The sequence below is a fragment of the Pecten maximus genome, chromosome 4 (assembly GCF_902652985.1).
Source record: "Pecten maximus chromosome 4, xPecMax1.1, whole genome shotgun sequence".
Classification (NCBI taxonomy): domain Eukaryota; kingdom Metazoa; phylum Mollusca; class Bivalvia; order Pectinida; family Pectinidae; genus Pecten; species Pecten maximus.
In genome coordinates this window covers 33,560,271-33,578,167 of record NC_047018.1, presented here as the reverse complement: position 1 = coordinate 33,578,167, position 17,897 = coordinate 33,560,271, and positions in this window count along the sequence as shown.

Below are 17,897 nucleotides of genomic sequence, written 5' to 3'. Positions count from 1 at the left end.
AAAGAAAATATTAATATTTTACTTATTTAGTGTATAGTACGTACGTGCATTTTGATAACTTTTTGAAATTGCAAAGAGTACAATTCAAAGTGATTGAATGCAAAAATAGCACCGTTGTCTTGACAGGTTCTTAATCGGGACGACGGCATTTAAAAGGCATCAAATCTCGAGCATCTATGATGAGGGGGTCATAATTTGAATAAAGCGTAGAATAACCAAATTCTACATCATAGCAGAAAAAATATATGCTATTGTCGAAAATGTGTGATTACCACTAGTACTATTACTAATTCTGTATGAAAACCAACATTGTTAAACATAAATGAAAACAAATTTTGTTTAAACTACATGGTAACCACCATTACTAAATGTGTATTGGGTATATTTACTTCTAACCTCAAGTTTTTTAATACAAAAATGAGCCTAATATATTTGATTTATTGCGAGGCAACTAAGTATAAACGTATTTCAATATACACTGTGTCGTTCATAGGTATATCAATAAAGGTTGTAGGGGTTCATGACACCGTATGTAATTGCTAGCTATCCATTAGACAATGTGTAATTGCTAGGTATTCACTAGGTTTTATTCCTAAGTAGATGATGCAAGGATGGTAGATGGTACCATGTGTCATTAAATTCCAAAGTATGCTGAACACCGTGTTATTGCTAGTATCCATGAAACCGAGTATAGTTGTGAGATGTTCCAAAATGCAGCGTGCAAGTGCTAAATAATTAATGACAACACGTGTAATTTCTTAGAATTGTTTTGGCCCGCGTAAAATTGCGTATTATATATTATTAAGTGTTTCTCGATATCGTATTCCATGGTAGGCATTTTAGGAGAGCAATGTTTATGTTCTCTATATTGTTCTGAACCCAATCTTATTATGATATAATATTTCTATGATCATTGGTGCATTAATGCTTGAGTTTAACATATTACTGAAGCATAATAATTTTGTAAATTAATATTTCCCTCGTGGAACATTTAGAAAATTAATCAGTTTCATATCATCATAATTGTCTGAGTCATTTGAGGCAATAATTTTTCAAAGACTCTGTCAGTAAACAATCAATTATATTCAATCAGAAATCCAAAACACTTATTTCTTGTTGGTGCGTATACATACACCATTAATGCTGTACTTCAAACGCCTTTTTCATTATTCGTTTTCAGTTTCGTAAAACATATCTGGTTCTGGTTAGGAGTGTGAAGGAGTAATTTGAAGATAAGTGTACATACATTCATCTTTTGTATAGAAAGAGTTACTCTTTATGAGAAAGACAACAAATATTCGTCATCTGTAGTGAATAGTGTTGCAGTTATGGATACATACCTGTATTATCTACTATTTGTGTATATATTCTCAATCCTTGTTAAGTGATATACGTGTATTGCTTTTTTGATTTGAGGCTTTAACCAAATGGTGAAAAGACCTATTTTTTCTATTATTTTTATTATCATTATTACAAGCTAATCGGTAATATGTATTTATATATCAAAGTATTTAAAATGCCGCCTTATCTATCCCCTTGAAGAATATAAAAAAAATACTTTCTCATCTACCGAAAGCATAGTCTTTCATTGATATGTGCATTATTTTTCTATCTTTAGTAACATTATATTTAACATTTGACTTTCAAATCTGAAGCTACATGTAGCATTCCACGCAACTGATTTTTATTTGATAAACATATTGACCTTGACCTTTGACATCCGAGTCTGAAAGAGTATTTGAGGTATTATGCAGCAACCGAACAAGAGGCCATATGGGCCTGTATGAATCACCTGCTTATCTGGAACTTTTTTTCAAGATTGTCAGGTTTTGGCATGTCTGGCTCCATTGGTCTTTAATGAAGGTATAAGTCATTCATTCAAGCAAACCAGGTAGTATTTACAATTTGGGACCATAACTACAGAAGGTGCATTTAAATTGTAGAATTTTGGATGCCACCTCTCATACTTGGGAGCTAGCAGACTGCCTCAAGTTTCTTAAACAACAATGAGGCCAGCCAAATAAAGTCCCAGACCAAGTTTGAAACAGTGTGATCATTAAGTCAGCCATACAGAAGAAAACAATTTAACAGGAATGTTGTCTTGGAGTATATGCCCTTTCTGACCCTCCTTTCCACCATAGAGGATTCATATCCTCTATTACAAATTTTCACAATTAGATTAAAACAACAAGGAGAAGAAAAATGTTTGAGGCAGGTAACTTTAAAATGAAAGCAAAGATACGTAATTATTGATGAGATCATACAATTTTGAATTAAATATGTGGTAATCTGACACATCCGCCAATCCAAAATGTCCAACAAGATTATCATGAGAATTTTTAAGCAAAGTCGGGCATGAAAAGAGCATGTTCATATGTATATATGTGTGTGTAATTGAGGTATGCAACCCATTGATGTATTGCAAAACAAAAAGCAAATTTTGAAAATCAACCGATTCTCAAAATTCAACTTAATATGACAATTATTTTACCCAAAGGAAACTGAAAACTTGCGAAGAGGAATTTTTAAAGAAATTTAATAGAACAAAAAATGTGAGAGAATATAACTCACAGAGATATTACCAAAAGAAAGGAAATTAATTATTTATTATACAAATTATTGTTATTTAAGAGTTATATATGATTTATATGAATACGTCCCCCGCCCCAACATTATCAAGTAAAACAACAATAACAATAAAATGTTAAAATATTGCTTACATGTATATGGAAACTAAAATGAATTTGTAATGTTTCACCTCTTTTGTAACTTCCAGAAATCTTGAACTGGATGAATTGGAGAATTGAAGTCAATGTGACTCAATATTATAACCTATTACATTTTCGAACACTTTCAAATAACATCTGATGTATTATAATTAGGTGTAGAACAATTGAATACAAATATGAATAGTCAACAGCTAGAATGAGATTATAGGGGGAAAACCAGAAGGGCACATCCCTTCAAGTTGGGAAAAAAAATTAACACAGATGAACTAAATATAAAAAGGTAGACAATGTTATCTGGTAATTTGTGTAAAAATGAAATTAATTTTACATCTTCACAATGTGTTTACACAGTCCATCAGAACTGATTGAAAAACCAATTCCATACATGTTTAAAGCTGTTGTTGTCATTTGTCTGATCTTCAATAACCATTTTTTTTTTTTGCATTTTCATTAATTAAATAGGCCGAACACAATACTAGCTTCGTCTGTACTAACCCAACTAACCCCCAAAAAATCTTACATGGTTTGTTTTTTTTTTTTTTTTTTCAAAATTCAGTTTTTTTCCTGTAATGCAAATATTAGGTAAGATTTTGTAGTCCATTCCCGTTTAAACATCAATCCTTGTCAGTATAACAAGGTAGGAAAAAAATCTTTAACGGTAAAATCTTCAACGGCTTATCTTCAACGGTACGCTAATCTTGCACGGCTTTTCATTTTCCCCGCAAGTGTTATTATTTCTTAGTTAAAAATCTTGAACGGTGTCGGGGGTCCCATACGGCTTTCCATAGATTACACTTAATATTTCGGAAAATGTTCATTTTTATGTTTATATGTCCAATGAGAGAGATATATTTAACAATATTCTTAATTTAAATGACAACCAAGGGAAAGACATAGGAGGCCAGTGCTGGAACAATATTAAAAAAACAATTAAAGCTTTCCACATTAATACCACAAGGAGACAAATATGTGCATGCCGCAGACTCCTGAAACATGTATTTATGCACACATTCACCACACACATGCATGTCACAAACAAGGATGACTGTCCATAATTATAAATGACCCCTGTTGATAAGTTGTATATTAAACAATACAATGTAAATTATCAAACATTTATTGTTATATGGAGTATATGTATGTTAGTTGAGCAGAGGAGTAGTTATCCAGAGGTCCAATGTTCGATCCGTAGTGGAGGCATTGGAATAAATGTTATCGTCCTCTAAGCTGATTTTGGATAATTTCATGAAAATAGATGTACATTTTGACCAATGATATGTAACTTCACCATGATTAAAGAATACACTGTATGAATCAGTGTATGGTTTCAGTTACCTATGTGATTGTCGTGAAGTGATGCTATATGTATTTTGATGCTTTTATCGCCTGACCTGGTATCCATTCTAAGCCTTGCCAATGCAATACAATTAAACAAAACGATATTTCCCAATAAAGCTAAAATGTTATTGACCACAATGTACCCCCTGTGCTCAGTGTCTAAGTAATGTCTGTCAGACACAGGACAACATCACTATTGTATTGTTTTGTAAACAGTTGATGAGTCTGTAGCGGAACTGGATTAGGTCAATCATCGGAGACCAGGTAGCTCAGTGTTAGAGTGTCCGTCTAGAGTTTTGAGGGTCCTGGGTTCGAACCCGTCTGCCTACTACATTTTCTCTTTCTCCTTTTACATATTTTGCGAGCATGCCAACGCTTGTTTAAAGCATTGGGAGTAAACTTAGCAAAGGAATATCCGATTTTGTGGTCTTTGGGCGCGAAGATTTGAAAAAAGCAGGGAGGAATGTACATGTAGTGGAACTGGATTGGGGCGATCATCGGCAATCAGATGGCTCAGTGGTAGAGTGTTCGTCTAGAATTCGGAGAAAGGCACACATTAGCATGTTATTCAAGCTGTGGGTCAAAATTACCCAAACGGTCAAGAATACTCTGTTTTACTAGTGAAGTGAAGTTTAATCTTTTGAATGATATATTTTCTTTGTCCATTCTTTTGGTAAGACGTTTAAAAAATACTTTATTTTATCTTAGAAAACCAGTACTCTCACGTGATAAGGAAGACACACATTAACACGCTACTAAGCGATGGACCAAAATGACCAAAACGGTCCTAAATACCGTTTTTTTCTTGTGAAGTAAAGTTTTATATGTTGAATCACATATTTTCCTTGGCATTTCATACATCGATGTTCTTGATTTCAAAATGGTTATTACAAATACACCATTTTATATATAAGAAAATGGGCACTTTTAAACACAATACGTTCTAATTTACTATAAAATTGATTCATTGTGAATGCACCTTAGTGAAAAATGCGTCTGCTTGTTGCGTCCTGTGTCACCCGGTATGTACGTTAATTGGCCATCTCCAGCTAGATGTCAACTCATATCATCTTTTTTTTTTCAATATGTATTCAGAAAAGTTGTTGTTGAGTCGCTACGGTTATTAACATAAAAAAATAAGATTATTATATCAATACTTATTTAATTATTCTGCAATTAATTTTGTTCGGACAAATATTCCAAAATGGTAAGAGGTATGACATTAAATTTTTTTCATGTTGGTTGTGACAGCAAAGGGGTGACAGCAACAAAATCAAGTACATCAAAAACCCAATACGGCCGCAATGCCGTCATACCTAAAAACAATTCATGGTAAAAAAAGATCATGTAGGTATATTATTGTAGATAACAGCTAGGGCTATTTTTTTAAATTACAAGTTTAAGGTTAGAGATAAAATCACAAAAACTCGCCAAGGGGTCAAGTTTGTCTATTTTTAGAAAAATCCTCATTTTTCAATATTTTTGACAAATTCTTACGTAAATCGATGCAGTATGTCATTCAAATAATTTCGGTGTCTTTAGTTTTTTGGTAACAATTGTCGTTACGTTTGATACGCCATTTTGAATATTTCCTTTAATTTTTTGAGTATGCCGATAATTCATATTTTAAGTTTCTTCCCAAGTTCCACCGTTGGAATTCAGCACAAACTTTTATAACATGGATATGAGATGGTCATGTTTAAGTTTTGTAATTTTCGGGTCGGTCTAAAATCCAATATGGCCGCCATGACGTCATACCTAAAAAGCTTAAAGTTGGCATAACTAAAAAAAAATCATTATACTGAGGTCATGTAATTATTTCATTTGTAGATAAGATATCGGGCAAACTTTTTCCAACTATAGGTTTTAAGGTAAGACGTCAAATAAATAAGTTCACTTTGGATTAAAAGTTCACAAAATTTTCAACTTCCGTATGTTTTTTATTCATTTACATAAATCGATGCAGTTTGTCATTCTGATTATTTTAATACCTTCGCTTTTTCAATAGCACTACCGATTTAGGTGGTACGCCTATTTTGAAAATTTCCATGAATGGACAATCATTGATTTATCTTTAAACGACATTTTCTCAAAAAACAAGAGGCCCAGAGACTTGATATTGGGCCTGTAGCATGCTTGGGTGAAGAGCTACCTTGTTGTTGGGTTTTTTTCTTTTTTTTTTTATTTGTTTTTGTTTTTTCTTGTTGGTTTTTTTTTTTCAAAAGAAGGACCTTGACATATATTTAAGGTCAAAGGCGGCCAAAGAGGCTAAAATCTTTTAACGACTTCTCAATTACCAAGATACCCAGGGACTCGATATTTGGTATCTAGCATGCTTGAGTAAATGGCTACCAGGTTTGTTTAAAGTAATGACCTTTAGCCACATTCAATGTCACAGGTGTCAAAAAGGCTAAAATCTTTAAACGACATTTTCTGAATAATCAAGAGGCCTTGAGACTTGATATTAAGCATGTAACATCTTGCTACATTTCCTTTTACTTATTTTCATTTTTAAAATGTAATATTCCAATTTATTTAGTTCCAGTTAATTATTATATATAAAGTGGATCTGTCATAAGTTCATTTATGTATCTACACACTTACAGAAAACAATTGAACAACTGTATTGATTGAATAAGGCCACCCTCAAATAGGGTGACAAAACATTTATTAATTACGAATAAGTGATTATACAAGATGATGAGATAAAATTACGCATATATACAAACTATTTATATAAAATATCGCTTTGATCAAACATAAAATAATAAGCCAAGGTGGAGTTAACCAAATAAAAACCACCAAAAAGACATTTAAAATGTCTCATTGATCAGATAAGAGTTTTGAATTTTTCGACTCGCAAAATAAATATCTCGTGTCATCAATCTAATATGAAGGGGAAACTTATTTAATTTAGTTTTTTCCCCGTTTTTGTTGTTCAGCTAACTTATCGATCAAATGATCAGAGCCGTGTAAGACTGCATCTTTCAAGTGCACACGTCCCATATATGGCATGAATACACAGTGCGAAAAAAATAACGAACTTCTTGGAAATATTCATTTAATTCATTTCATTTAATACATTGTGCATTGTCATTATGTTAATTATGTATATGAATCGTTTGTAAAGAAACGGTCGAATAAACATGAAGAATTGAACATCAAGTATGTCATTTTATATAACACAAGTGACCACACATGCGACTGACGTCCCTTGTTGACAATTGGCGCGTAAACCTCAATAGTCATTCACTGTCCCTGCCATGCAGGATCAACGGACGGCGTTTTTAGTTTACCGCTGTAGATTTACACATGTCGCTTTGTCACCCTGGAGAGTTGGGTGACGTTTCCTCCAAACAGTGTGCTCAAACTGCCAAGAAAGGTGCGGGGTGGACCGATTTGTTAGCGCCGTTATGAGTGTCATCTGTTGTTCTGTTTGTATCACATTCGTGGTGGATAGGATTCTGGAGTCCTTTGTTTGTGTGTTTGATTGTTGTTGGGTTTTTTTTCGCGCGTTGTTCACATGGCCATATTTGTTGACACTCTGCATAAAATCCGAATTTGCGAAAGTTTCGGTCATGAAGGTTGTCGTCTGAAGTAGGTCGTTCCATCGCGTAGGAATTAAATTTAAACGAAAGCAACCAAAGAAAATACAGATAGGTTATATTAAACGTGGGTAAAAAAGAAACTTTACTTAATGGCAAAACAAGGTACACTGTAGTCATATGATACAATTCATTCGTCTTATAGAATTCGCTAATAGTACCGCTAGGCATATCAACGACCTTAAAGCTGTCGTTGTCTTCATCAACATGCATCTCCCAAATCCCAATATTGTTACGTTTGTCTGTCGACAGTCGACATCTGTCGCGAAAATCGTGATACTGTAAACGTACATATTTTAGCGGTAATTTTATTTTAGCGCTTTTCGCGCTAGAAGCCTTGCGCTAAATTATGATTGCGCTAATTACTTTTTCTACGTTATATTTCTATAGAAAGTTCTGTTGATGCGCTAATTCATCATTGCGTTAACTGGCTAAAATCTGCAAATGCGCTAAAATTTGATTGCGCTAAAATAAATACGTTTACAGTGGTCTAAATTGGTCCTTAAATATTGAATCAACTGGGACATGTACACGCCAAAGGCAGAGGAAGCAACATTAACATTAGGACAATCACAGTTGTCGCATAGCTTAATTGGTGGTTACATTTTGTACGTTGGATGTCGTAGAACACGAAACTAGGACACGAAACCAAATCCTGAAGTCTGCTAAATTCCCACATTGATCGTCTTCATCACATTCAATGGGTAAAACAGGCGCATTCTTGTGTTTGTTGCTGAATCTATTAGGGTACGTAGTAATTAAATAAGAGATTTTGCAATGACTTTCTGATTTCATGCCAGAAGTATTATAACTTGGTTATCATTACATTTCATGGATGTATTTACAAATATTGCAGATAATCAGTTAATTGAAACTATTCTGTTCATGCACTTTAAAGTTAGACAGAATTGAGAGGGTAAGACAAAGCTTTACTTAGCACGTACATTAAACACAATGTTATTTGTATTGTATTCATATATCACAGGTGTTTTCGATTGTGTGATACAGTCCGGGAACTGGGAGAAGGATCCAACTCATCATTGGTACACTACAACTGGTGATGTTATTTACACGACAACAGCCAGCATGGCGTCTCTGATTGCCTGTTATTCCGTCTGTCTAAGACATAATGAGTGTGTCATGTATGGCTACAGGAACATCACTGGTACCTGTCGTGGTTTCCGGTACCTAGAATATACTACAGTACCAATTCTATGGGAGTCAGCGGTCATCTACAAACATAGCCAAAGTAAGACATTTGTTTTTGTTATGGAAAGAGAAATTAAGGCAGGATTCGAGTGTACAGTACAGAGAGCGATTGTAATTTAGTTTTTATTTCGTCGTACAGTATGGTATATTAGCACAAATAAAATGTGACTGAAAAGTATATACAGTATAAGTTAATATATGGCAAAGTTTGAAGCTGTGTTCGACTGAATAATGCAAGTTGTTAGTTAGGACTTATAAGGTCAGGATTACTTCCGTTGAATCCCATCTCTATGGAAATACTTCACAACCTGAACGAGTATTGCTTGTATAGAACGTACTGACACAATACGTAATCTGCATCCTACTCGTGTTACGAGCGCGGTGATTACCAGAATGGTAAGACATATATGTGTGAAACGAGAGGGAAAGAACTATATATATTTGGAATAACAGCATACTTACCCGCAGAAAGACCTAATTTGATCTAACATTGAGACACACATTTGAGGCATTGTTTGACTGTACAGTGCAGACATAAAATCATCCCGATGGTGCTTTCTGTGTGTTCTTGTTGCCGTACAAATCTCCTGTAGTGGTAATGCCATCACTGAATCGTGTCACCAGAACACACAAAATGTTGTTTTTTTCTGTCTGATTGCAATATGCGTTAAAAATTGACGTACGGTTTGGTCATAACTGAACGTTACATCGTGTATCTTGTATCTCTATTTAATAGTTTACTGTCTCACTCCAATAAATACTTTCACACGCCAGGTTCACAATCAAGAGCATTGGACACGAGGCATTGTCTATTTTATCCTCTTCTTACATGTATAAAGACAACAAGTGTTTAAATATAAATAAACAATGGTAGTATGATTGAGACAGACGAAGTAACTCCTGATTACTATACACTAACCAATTTGTTATTATTAGAAAAGTTTTGAACATTGTCCATTCCTAAAATATATTGATTTTCTTTTCCCTTCCATATGTGCAAAACATCTTTTTGGGGGTGATGACTAATTTTAGCCGAAAGATGCATACTTTATTTGATATGTTCAATGAAATATCGATTATAATATGATAATTTGTTTATCTTTAAAATTAGTTTTCATGTTTTCATCCATATACACATATGCAGATAGTGTGTCCAGAGCGTACTACAATGTACCAACAATAAATATAAGCGTAAACGAAGTAAATAATTGATGTCATCAATATAATTTTTTAATGCACTACCATGTTGCATGATTTTTTTGTTTTGTATTTTTTTCTTCATATAGCATATTGAAAGCATATTTTCTTGCATACATTGCGTTAACAAACAAAAACACACCACCCTCATACAAAACTATACACTCCCTCCCTCACACACATCCTCATGTATCTACATCTATATCAACAACAATGCTGCTAACAATATCAGTATAGGGGAGGTAATTCAAGTCTGAAGGATAAAAATGTACATGATTCTATGTTATTGTTTAGATATAAATCTAAAAGTGTATTACCATTTACAGGATTATATAACGGACTTAATACAAAAACACACCTGATAAAATTAATCAAGATTTTATTAGTTCAATGAAGTTTATTTTGAAAGCATCCATACATTAATAAATAATAGGGAAGGTAACCCAAGTAATGTTTCTGGGCATGAACATGATGCTGCAATAGACAGGTGCTTGATACAAATAACTATATTCAACACACTCATGGATTGTCAAAGGACTTTTAAGATTCATTTGACATTAAATTCAAGAGTGATATACGGAGAAATTATGAAATAAATTTATTGTTCATTGAAGACATCATTACGCATGTTTTTAAGTACTGTGTTTTTTTCTCAATATTGTATCGACAAAGAAAAAAAATTCAATGTTTATATTTATACCTTTTAGGGGGAGATTTGTACTTATCTTGTTGTGTATACGTTCAGAAAAAAGAAGGGCGCTTAAACATTGTTTGTTTTGTCAAAAGAGAAGATGTTTTTGATTTTTTGCATGAGTAATGTAAAAGTCGTGATTTCAATCCAGTATCGCAGATTTCTAGGAATTGATTTAGTTTCATCACATCCCCGCAATAAGGACATTTGTGTATGTGATACTTTCATCTTCAAATTACCTAAATTTCACTTATTACAAGTTCTTACTCCAATATATTCTTTAATATACGTTTAAGAGACGAATTCTATGTTTCAGTCTATATTATTATAAGCTATTGAATTATAGTGCCGTGATAAATTTGAAGACATTTTGTAAATAAGTTTCTAATAAATAATATCAACATTAGAGACTGAAAGCGATTTAGATTCTGAAGCATTTATGTTTTGTATTGTATCAATCGAAAAATTTTGCCTTTGGAAATAATCTGTAAATAATTAATTGAACTTAAAATGATCCATTTCATTCGTCTATCAGCTTTTGTTCGCTGTCATATGCGAGGCTCGATTCTCAAAACAATGAAGTGTTCTAGTGCTATATATATATTCTTACGAAAATGACTTACATCGTCATTTAAAAAAGGGTAGTCAATTGATTGGTACTTCGTCAATTAATGCTAGTTTCTAATGCAGTCAAATAACTCTACGTGAATAGTAGAATAATATACAGCACTTTTCTATCCACGATTAACAAGCGTATCACGTTTATTTGTACATAAAATTACGTCGACCGAGTGCCCTGACCATATGTACCGATCAAGTGTAAATCTTAACTTTCGTACCGGTCACGTGACCACTCGAAAACACGAGAACCGAAGAAAACATCCAGGTTAGGACGTTGGACAACGAGCATTAAAATCCGGTTAAAAGACACTGAACTGACGGTGATATTATAAAATAATGTATCTATTTAAAAAAAATATGATTTTTGTTCTTTTCAATAGTAAATGCAACATTAACCCAAATGCGCAACAGGCAGTCATCTTTGATTTTAAGACTTGAAGATGGTTATCGGTATTTCCATAGATGTTCTAGAAGGATAATTCTTAAATATCCCAGGCTGGTTTCCCTTGGCATCTAGATATTACCATTGAATTTTGAACCTGATTGGAAAAAAGAAATATCTGACAGGCAGACTTTGAATTGACAGCTGAAGTTTGTTATCGCTATTTCTCAGAAAGTTATTCTTAGATTTTCCTTTATATCAAATTATTAAGACGAAAAGAAGAAAGAGGGGAAAAAAGGCGAAAAGATCAGTCTTGAATAAAAACCAATAAAGACAAGCCAATGGTGGCCGACAATATCCTTCTGGGATGTCTTGTTAATGTTCATGTTTAACCACGAACGATACTGAACCCTACGAGAGAGACTCGAAATTTACTTTTCATGACATGCGATGACTTCACAACAATTCCTGAGTGTGTTTCATTGATGTGGACTGATCATAGGAATTATTTCAATTACAATATGCAGTGTGAGAACTCTCTAAATGGTTAATCTTTACTACCACTGTTATAACCATGTTACAGGGCAGTCATACTAAAATCATTGGATACGTAAGGATACCGCTTTCGTTGCAAAGCATAACGAACTGTTTCATTCGAAAAATTAGAAGCAGTTTCAAAGGATTTTTTTGCAATCAATCTGTTATTTTTTCAACTGTTACAATTTAGGTTGTCTTCGGGCGGGCTATGCTCTGTTGGAGGACGGCCCTCTGTGTGTGAGGAAACACGACGACCCTCTGCCGTGGGATGACGCGCAGGCGCAATGTGTTAAGGACCATGGCCGACTAGCCATTATTGACGACATTCACAAATTCGAAGCGTATGGCATATATTCAGGTATGTTTTGCGTCAAAGATCTCTTTAATATGATAATAAGTTACCTCTATGGACCTGAGATGTTCATTACTAAAGTCGTCAAATGTCACAAAAATTCGCCAATTATCAAGTTCCGTAAAATATCAAGCCGATCCGAGTATTGTTTCACGATCAGTTTACAAGGAATACGATAAAACATACTCGCAACTGCGTTGAACCTTGCTGTTTACAGAAACGATTGATGCCAGATCTGTATGGGTAGGTGTCAACGACAAGGCAAACGAGGGGTCGTGGATCTGGCTCAATGGGATCAGACTGGATACCACATATTTGTCATATATCGAACTCGATGATTAAGATGGTGGGTATTTGCCGAACATGGACTCTGCCGATTGTGGAACGCTAAACGGTAGAAATCTATTTGACAGTAACTGTTTTAGGCCGTTGCCATACCTCTGTGAGAGGACAGATCTGGTTTAGTCGTGAACCATCAATTTCTATGGACTACACCATCCCGGAACTGGAGCTCTTCCAGAATCGACCATAATGGATAAAATTGACGAATAATTTGTCCAAACAGGTGGTATAACTTAATGGATGTACATGTATTCCACGAACCTTTTTCATAATTTTTGTCGTAATATATCGCAGGTTTACTGCGTTTGACATGAGCGTTCTCATATCGGGAGGGCTTATCTCCAGTGCGCACCCGCTCTGCGTATATGTGTTCAGTATTGCCCGGTGTTACCTGACCAAGCCAGGTTCGATTTGAGTTGCTGTTTGTATTAAAGTTAATTAACAATCTCAGAAGTGACAGTGACTAGAAACAACATTATAACAGACATCTACCGCTGCGGTAACAACAAAAGTGTAGACATGACACTCAACACACAGGAAACGACGATAGGATCTACGATATTCCCTCGAAGAAAATATCGTCGGTTTTAATCCATATGCATGTAACTATATAAACTGTTAGCTTGAATAGTGTGCGTTAAATGCGATTTTGCACGCTGGCAATTGGTCGGTTATTATATTCGGTACGACAATCATTAGAAGATAGCAATCGTCAATCGTCAAAATATCGTTAATTAAGACTATGATAGTGAAAACAAACCAAAAACATCACTGATTCACTTTGAGACACGTTGCCCTGAAAACTACACATATTTTTTCACATGAATATCAAACATGCTATAACAAAGAAACTTAAAATATTCGAGATGGGTTGTTGAGAGCTATCACGCAAGATTTAAGAAATTTAAATTCTTTCAGACATAACTCTCATCTAACCACTTCATTGACATCATTGCAACACTCGTAAAGGTTGTAACTGCTTCCCTGAACTTCCTCCGTGGTTCTATATATGAACCTTCTATGAATACATATCACTACTCAACTAGCCATCTTTGCTACAGTTCAAATCATATGTTTTTCCTTCAAAAATCATAATTCTGAGCACCACCAACATGAAATTTAAACTGTACTGACAATATCTTTTTATCATACTGCTTTTTAGTAAAATGGGTATGGTGTGCATGGTGTTTGTAAAGAGAAGAGAGGTATAATGTGGTGTGCAATGTGTACATTGTTTGCATTTGTACTTAAAAGTGAACGGAGATATATCATAGACACCTGATATCTGATGTTAAGAACGCGTACATAATTAAATAATTCATAAATCAACAAAACATCATTCAAGAGGCACTTTATATGCAATAAAAGTAGACATTTTCACTCGAAACTGTAGCATGAGAAAAATCCCGTATTGACTCTCAGTACTCCCAGTACTTTGATATACTAAAACAAAATAGGGGTAATGCATCTTTGAATTGAAAAATGGCTCAATGGCCAGGGGTTTAGCTATACAAAATTTTGGCATTTGTTTATATGATTGGTAAAGATGTTTTTAAAAGTAAAAAGTTGTCTGCACTAAAATAGGAACATTGTTACATAAATGGATTTTAGTATAGGTCTAATTCTCAAAAAGAGCTGTCTTTATATTTTGAATTGTTCTCACATAAAAATGAAATACACTTTTTATATAGTTGTTACGTGTTCGTAAGTGCACAAGATTAGGCTTCAAAAAGAGTGTATAGATGTCAACATTTTGTCCCTGGACTTTCAATCATAGGTGTCTGCATCTTGTTACTGTTATAGAAAAAAATATTAGCCCCTGGAGTAAGGACTGATGTTTTTCTATAAATGCCAATCAGATGCAAACGCCTCAATCGCAACATCCCGGTCAAATTTCCGGCAACACTCGGAAGGAGTAGATTTCCGAGTGTTGCCGGAAATTTCCCCGAGATGTTGCGATTGGCAGATGCCTGTGTTGCAATCGTATCGCGGATACGTGTAAAGGGGAGTAACTCCAACAGTGTACCATGCGGATTTCTTTCAAATTTCAGCGATGATACTGTATCATTATCAATTATCTAGAAGTGACTATGTTTTTAATGAAGCTTATCAATCCACTATTAAATTGATTAATACCCTTGAGATTTAATGTGTTTCTCTAAAATTGAACACGCTCAAAAGAAATTAGGTGTACAAACATACTGAGACATTACAAAACAAGAATATAGATCCGTATTGTTTTATCTACATGTATACGGAATTTTTTTTCTATAAATATTAACTAGATGCAGTCGCCAGTGATTTATTTCACAAATCTGACCAAAATTACACGAGACACATAAGATGTATGTCGTAGTGAGCAAAATTTACTCCTGATTGTTAAACTAATAATATTAAATCTCTTCAGCTACTTGTGTGAACTGCCTTGTGGCTTACCATTATATTAGTAAAGCTGTAGCATAGTTGTAATTTACATTCAATTATTGGATAAGTCAGATTTATAATCACAGGAAAACTTTGTTTCACAGGGCAGAGGAGAAATTCTGAAACTCTCATTCACTAGCGGATGAGATTTTTTTTTAATAAGCCTTAAATAAACGCCTTTGCCTAACAACAACCCCCACCCCCTTATTGAAAACTCTTATTCCCAAAATATCAAAATTTGCTATAATCATTTCATTTTCCGAAATTTTGGCCTCCAGAACCCTGACCAAAAAAATCCGGCATTGATTGGTAAAGATGTTTTTAAAAGTAAAAAGTTGTCTGCACTAAAATAGGAACATTGTTACATAAATGGATTTTAGTATAGGTCTAATTCTCAAAAAGAGCTGTCTTTATATTTTGAATTGTTCTCACATAAAAATGAAATACACTTTTTATATAGTTGTTACGTGTTCGTAAGTGCACAAGATTAGGCTTCAAAAAGAGTGTATAGATGTCAACATTTTGTCTGAATTTATACATTTTTTTAGCTGTTATTGACGGGTCATGCTGCCATCTGGTATATGCTATTGACTAAAGCGCCACCTGTTGGCCAAATGAGAAAATGGTTTCCAAATGTCAAAAAGTTATGAGGAATTGATCATATTTGATGAATCAATCATTTTTAATGAAAAAGCTCTGTGGGCCAAAATCACTATATAGCTGCAACAGGTCTTTACGGGATTCCTTTTATGAACTTAAAGAAAGACATGGTCTCGGAATGATGTTCGCTTTTGTCCGTTTCCTGCAACTACTCATATTAACCATTTTTGTATACGATATACATAACATTCGTGTAGGTAACATGTGTAGGCCCACATACATATTTTACCCCTATGACCTCGAATGAAGGTCAAGGTCATCAATTGTAACATGCTTTGTAACCCTACAGACACAAAGCTTGGTGTATAAGCCTCCTGGTTATTAAAAGTTTTAACATATTTGACACGTGTGACCTTGGATGTAGGTCAAGGTCATTCACTTGAACAAACTTAGTAGAACATTGACCTAACATGCCATAGACCCTTTATAAGGTTTCTGCGCTTTCTGGTTATAGAGGAAAGTGCTGTTTTAATGCTTCAACATAATTATGTGAAGCGTGTGACCTTGAATAAAGATCAAGGTCAATGACCATGCATAACTTGTGTAGCCATTATACCATGCGATATTCGTAGGAAATTTCAAGTCTGTGTGTGAAATATGAAAGGAACTGAAACATCCTTAATATTTGGCGGGAAAATCAACAATATTTTGATACTGCACAGAGACATTGAAAGTAGGTCAAAGTCAACCAAACCAATATATTTTGTACCCGTCATCCCATACTACATTTGAGTGAAAAACGAAGTCTATGTGAAATATTAAAGGCGCTGAAACTTGAGTTTTTGTGGGAAATTGATCAAAAACCCATTTTTTCAGAGTGCCATATCTTCGCCATTTTTGATGCTATGCCCTTGAAACTTAGCATTTTTCCTTAGTTAGACCATGCTCTCTCGTATACGATTTTATTTTTGACCTTTGTTTGACCCAGTAGCGAACTCCTAACCTTGACATAATCTCTGATAACATGACATGAGAAAACAAAATAATTAATTGTGGATGCTGTACAACGAGCGGTTTGGAAATCATGGACGTGAAAAAAATCTTCTTTTTTTTTAAATCGTTTTATAGCTCTGTGACCTTGACCTTGACCGTTACGAACGGGATAACCTTCGTGTGCCATGAGCCCGTAGTTGTCTATAACATACTCAAATATGTAGCTATGTTCGTACTCGCACAGATTACGAAAACGAGTGTACAGATAACGAAAACGAGGGCACATATTACTAAAACGTGCGCACAGATTACGAAAACGTGCGCACAGATTGACAATATGTGTGCACAGATAACGAAAACGTGCGCACAGATTACTAAAACGTGCGCACAGATTGGTAAATATATTACCATGTCCCTTCGGGGGCTCCGTAATTTTGTTTTTCAAAGTGTGTCTTATTTAAACATCACAAACATGTACATACACCAAAAAAATCTTTCTCCTATTTCCTACTATTTTGTTAATGCATATTTTTCCTGGTTTAATTTTCCTAAAACAATTTAAGTTACAAATATCACTGCTTGATAATACAACAGACAAAATAGCGTTTGACACCTTCTGATATTGGCTACTGACAATTATACAAATATCATATTATTAGGAACGTATGAATTTGGTTGCGTACTCCTCAATGTTTGTCAACATGTCACCCGGTCACAGGTAAGTCATGAATTAAAGTTATCACAGGTAAGTAGTAGGGTTCCTTTGAACTGTAGCCAGGATACTTAAGATCTACAGTCTTTCAATATCCAGGTAGTAGCGATAATGCTTATTAGCAGCGACTCGGCTTCGTTGTACAAGTTCCACACTGTTTACAGA